The 6,000-nt window shown below is 43.7% G+C and overlaps 1 protein-coding gene across 1 annotated transcript in view; it reads left to right on the top strand.

Moving 5' to 3' along the window:
- Positions 1 to 5,050, top strand: part of MAPK1 (mitogen-activated protein kinase 1) — a 112,485-nt gene extending 107,435 nt beyond the window's left edge. The window contains exon 9 of the mRNA XM_027575328.2: positions 1,114 to 5,050. The gene's annotated coding sequence lies outside the window, so the exon portion shown is untranslated. The remainder of the gene's footprint in view (positions 1 to 1,113) is intronic.
- Positions 5,051 to 6,000: the final 950 nt, after the last annotated feature.

Here is a 6,000-nt window from a genome sequence, read left to right on the forward strand (position 1 = left end):
CTGGCTCAGTCAGTGGAGCATGTGACTCTTGATCTTAGGGTTGTGAGTTTGAGCCCCACGTTGAGTGTAGAGATTACTTTAAAAAAAGGTGGGGGGGGTGCACCTGGGTGGCTCAGTCGTTAAGTGTTTGCCTTCGGCTCAGGTCATGATCCCAGGTCCTGGGATCACGCCCCACATCGGGCGTCCTGCTCCGCGGGAGGCCTGCTTCTTCCTCTGCTACTCCCCCTGCTTATGTTCCCTCTCTTGCTGTGTCTCTGTCTGTCAAATAAATAAATAAAATCTTAAAAAAAAAAAAAATAGATCGCAGACAAATGTCTTGCATAAATGTGTGTTCTTTTTTTTTAGGACGGGGAGGGGAGATGGAGAAGGAAAGAATCTTAAGCAGGCTCCATGCCCATTGTGGAGCCGATATGGGGCTTGATCTCACAACCCTGAGATCATGACTTGAGCCAAAATCAAGAGTTGGACACTTAACGAATTGAGCCACGCAGACTCCCCAAATGTGTGGGGTTTTTTTTTTCCCCCAAGATTTTATTTATTTGAGAGAGAGCATGAGCGAGAGAGCACAGGCAGAGGGTGGGGCTGAGGGAGAGGGAGAAGCAGGCTCTCTGCAGAGCAGGGAGCCCGACATGGGGCTCAATCCCAGGATCCCGAGATCATGACCTGAGCCTAACTGACTGAGCCACCCAGGCGCCCCTCAAATGTGTGTTCTTTACAAAGACCTTCAGATTCTGGTTTTGACCATTAGAGTGGCGGGTACTGTAGTTAATAAAAGGCGTCTTAGGAACACTGAAGCCTGCCGAGCTGCGAGTGTACGTACATGCATGTGTTCCCTGTGAGTGTCACAGAAACCTCCTCTGAGGTGGCCAAGGAGAGGCGCCTACAGACTGGAGACAGAGCCCACTCCTTCATAGCTGCCCTGTGATGCGCAGGCCCCAGTGGTTCCAGGTGAAATGACTTTTTTGCAGGAGTGTTTTTTCCTTTGCTTCCCCCCCCTTCCAGTTTCATAATGTTGGTCCATTCTTTTCACTTCTCCGTTTTCCTAATGTTGCTGCTAATGTTTTAACGTGGGTCATTCTTAACTCATAGGCTTGTTTGTTTGTTTTTCAATAGGACAAGGGCTCAGAGGACTGGACGTGCTCAGACATCGGTGTTGTTCTTCCCAGTTCTTGACCCCGGTCCTGTCTCCAGCCCGTCTCGGCTTATCCACCTTGACTCCTTTGAGCCGTTCGGAGGGGCGGTTTCTGGTAGTTGTGGCTTTTATGCTTTCAAAGAATTCCTTCAGTCCAGAGAACTGTTCCTGGCATCCCTGTGTGTGTCACCCACTGGTGACCTGTGGCAGTATGTACCTTCAGTGCACCTACTGCTTACCGTTGCTTTAGTCACTAATCGCTTTCTGGTTTGAAAGATGCAGTGGTTCCTCCCTCTCCTGAGTCCTTCCTCCGTGCTGCCCTGCTGACCCTTGCAGTCACACCAGAGATAGTTCTTTCCAGAATGGCTCTCGTCACTGGCATCTTACTTTATGGTAGGGAAGGCTATTACCTAGGGCACTTTAAGTCAGTGACAGCCCCTTATTTGCACTTCAGCTTTTCACCGTCAGCGTTTCCCCAGAGCAGGAGCGTGTGGAAACACCTGGGATGTTGTTGCAGCCTGCAGCGAGTGCTCCCATCTCGGGAACCTTTGGGGGCACTTGCCCGTGTCTTTTCTCATATCATGTTAGTCACTAGCATATTTAAGGTTTGTGCTGTTTGCCCAGCTTTTAGAAAACCCAATCATTTTTCTTAATAAAAGAACGAAGTACTGCACCCAGCAGCTTCACTCTGTAGATTTACTGTGGTTTCTTATACCATTTATAGAGGTATAACACTTGCCCAGATGTGTTATCTGCAGTACTAACTGTTTGCCAGGCTTACACAGAAAGATTTAAAGTGGCAGCTGCACTCGGGATTTAGTGAGAGACGGACACAGGTCGCAGCAGGGCGCTCAGGCAAGTGCGTGAAGAAGCAGCCAGCAGGCCCGCCGGACGTCTTGGGGCAGAGCTGCGCACGTGGGTGTACGCATACCCCCAAGCGCTTCACACGGCCTGCCATGTTCAGTATAGCCACATTCAATGCCTCAGGATTTAGCAGAGAGGAGCCCTGCGTCTTTAAATGAGAAAGTGTACAATTCTTTTTCCTCCTACAGCATGTCAGCATCTCAAGTTCATTTTTCAACCTACGATATAAAATTTGTAATAAAGCCTTCATGAGCTCATGACGTGAAGCACTGTTCTGTCGTCAAGTACTCTCAAATGTTTCTGATACTGCTGAGCTAAGACCATGAGAAAAAGCTAGCACTAAGTCATGTTTGGAGCTCTATCCCATATTATCCTGATCTCTCTAAGTATTTGTTCTGCCACTGTACACTGTGGCGTTGACTTGGTGTTCTGTCCCAGTGCGGTGCCTCCTCTTGACTCCCCCACTGCTCTCTGTGGTGAGAAATTTGCCTTGTTCAATCATCACTGTACCCTCGCATGACTGTTACAGCTTTCTGTGCACAGATGACTGTCCAAGTGCCACATGCCTATGATTGAAACGAAAACTTATTGTTACCTCTGAGTTTGTGTTCCACGGAAATGCTATCCAGCAGATCACTTAGGAAAACTAATTCTATTTTTAGCTTTTCATTTCTCAGCTATCCTTTTTTCTTGTTTGATTTTTGACAACAGTGAGAATGGGTTATATAAAGACTGCCTGCTAATATGAACAGAAATGCACTTGTAATTCATGAAAATAAATGTACATCTTCGATCTTCATATTCATGTTAAGATTCAGTGTCGATTTCCTCTGGATCAGCGTGTCCAAATGGACAGTCAGCTTCAGTTTATGCTTGGAGCAGAAATGCTTGCGGCCCCCCTCCCCGCCCCCGGGGAACTGCCCCAACACTGGTTTACATAAGATGATTTAGAAGGCATCTCTATAGGGTCCTAGTTTCCCTTTGCACAGCAGAGAATCAACTCTGACATGTACCTTTACTCAAATCATGTACATTTACTCAAATTTACTATGTCAAACTCTGATGACTCCCAAACGTCTCAGGTTGGATTCTCTGGTTCTTTCTAAAGAAGACCTGCCTGTGTGCCCCAGAAATGCTGCTGGGCACGGCTGGGTGCTGGGAAGGACTGCCCAGTGTCACTTGGCCCCACACCAACCGGCCCAGGGTGCTGATGCTCACACCTCACAGGTTAACAGAGGACGGCTGAGTCAGCCTCAGAGATTGGAACCACATCTAGATTCTTGCCCTAAAATCCGTGATTTTCATCTCCGTGCTCAGAGCTGCCGTGTAAAGGTCTGCACGGCTTTGATAGGATAGAGGTTTGACTGTTAACTTGATACATTGGTGAGTCAGTTTTCATTTTCAAAGAAGCATTGACAGTTTTCTTACTCTTGTTTCTTTGTCCTTTTTAAATGGAATGTTAGTATTATGAGGTTAATCTGCAGTCCTCTAAATAGAAAGCCATAGCCTTGGTTACTAATACCTGAGGACTGTAGGCTGTCCCATCCCCCTCCTGGTACTGTGGAGTCCGATTGGCATGAAACCACTAACTGTGTTCTAGAATCACTGTAGCCCTAAGTTGTGTGCTTTTTATTAATCATGCCAAACTTGGTTCAACAGGTCAAAGAATTATAATCAACGTACCTGTGAAAAGTACTAGCTATTATGTGTGATAGGCTTGTCATTTGGATCTTCTTACATCTCTAAAAATGTACCGCTTAGGTCATCCAGATTACTTATTGGTGATACTGAATGCCTCCATTTTAGTATGCTCAGATAAGCTTTCAAACTAATGGCTTTTTTGGTGTCTAAAAAGTAAGCAAAAAAATTCCTGTTGAAACATTCCAAACTTTTTGTTTAGTATGAGACAAAATACCTAACCAAGCCAGTGGAATGGATTTGAGAGAACTCATGACGACTCTGTGCTGACACAAGTCTTCAAAGCTGATGGAGACACGCAGACCATTTTGATGCATGGGTGGAAGAATATCATTGTGTTTGTGTGCAGTACACAGTGCGTCGTGTGTTCACAGTCTGTCCTGCTGCAGGCATAGGTGATGGGTGTGCAGGGTCATGTCGGCTTTTGGAGCCACATGTGGCTCATCATTGGTTGTATCTAAGTAAGGAGTCACACATGTATGCTGCCCACACCACACGCCACCTAATGTTCAGACCATTCAGAGGAGACTGTTTTACCTTTATTTGCGTATATGTTAATACGGTTTTTAAATTGGTAACTTTTATATAGTACGGTAACAGTATGTTAATACACACATATGCACACATGCTTTGGGTCCTTCCATAATACTTTTATATTTGTAAATCAATGTTTTGGAGCAATCCCAAGTTTAAGGGAAATATTTTTGTAAATGTAGTGGTTTTGAAAATCTGAGCAATCCTTTTGCTTATACATTTTTAAAGCATTTGTGCTTTAAAATTGTCATGCTGGTGTTTGAAACATGATACTCCTATATTGCAGATGAGAAGCATGTAACAGTAGATATGTGGTCTCTCTCACTGTAATCCAGTTTGGCATCATGGATCAGAAATGACTGGGAATCCAGAGGGAATTCTCTGGGGTTGCACCAGGTTTACCTAAAGCTCGTTGCCTTTTTTGTGCTGTTCATCCGTGTAGAGCACTCAAGAAAGTTCTGAAACTGCTTTGTATCTGCTTTGTACTGTTGGTGCCTTCTTGGTATTGTACCCCAAAACTCTGCATAGATTATTTAGTATAATGGTAAGTTAAAAAAAAATGTTAAAGGAAGATTTTATTAAGAATCTGAATGTTTATTCATTATATTGTTACAATTTAACATTTATTTGTGGTATTTGTGATTTGGTTAATCTGTATAAAAATTGTAAGTAGAAAGGTTTATATTTCATCTTAATTCTTTTGATGTTGTAAACGTACTTTTTAAAAGATGGATTATTTGAATGTTTATGGCACCTGACTTGTAAAAAACTACAAAAAAAATTAGAATCATTAAATTGTGTCCCTGTGTTACCAAAATAACAGTACTGCGCATGTATAGCTTAATTGGAATTTCACATGTGAACATAGAAGTCGCCTAGTCCTTTATTACAGTGTTTCCCAAAGAAGTGTGTTTGCGATTTGACTTTGCTTACAGTAATCAGGTATAGAAAGAGAAGCTGGTGCTTTGAAGGCCAGTGGGATTTTAGTGCTCCATCAGGTTTTCCAGATTGTTCTTCAGATGCTTGGCTATAGACGGGGGAAGAAGGCAGTGCTGGGAGTCCTGACACAGTGCCCATGTGCGTCTCTTCTCATCTTCCTAAACTTCAGCAACTGCTGCCAGGGCAGGTGTCCTTGGCAGCTTTTTTTTCAGACCAAGATGTCATGAATGTATTAGGGACTCTTGGATATTTGGTTCTTTTCAATATTGGGCATCATGCAGTGACTTACAGGACAAAAATATTGGAAAATGTTCTGCTTTGGTGGTGTACAGAGAGCACAGGCTTTGGGCCCATAAATCTGGGTTCAAAACCTGCCCTCTTCTGATAACACAGCTGGCTTTGGGCCATTCATTGTGCTGTTCACTCAGACCTTCGGCTGGAAAGTGGAACCGTGCATGTCATAAAGATTGTGCAAATACATTTTAAGTTTCTAGCCCAGTACCTCACAAAGAGTAAATAGCAGATCTTCCTAAATGCTTTATTTATTTAATTGTTTTTACTTTACTTGTTTGTTGTAAGGTAGCGCTAAGACATCTGCTGGCTGAACTCTACCTGCTTTCTATTAATCTGACCGGGGAGGACCTATCTGAAACTTTCTTAGGGAAATGCTGATCTCGCCTAAATCGCTGGGTAACACTCGGGATTATTGCATTCACTTTCCCTTTAAGAGATCCAACACTCTTTCTTGTTGTCCAAATCCTGTAGAAATCAGTAACAATCATCTTCCTTATCCAGCACAAGGAATTAGTAATCCCATTTTTCACACGTTAATT

Source organism: Zalophus californianus, chromosome 14 (assembly GCF_009762305.2).
Source record: "Zalophus californianus isolate mZalCal1 chromosome 14, mZalCal1.pri.v2, whole genome shotgun sequence".
Lineage (NCBI taxonomy): Eukaryota > Metazoa > Chordata > Mammalia > Carnivora > Otariidae > Zalophus > Zalophus californianus.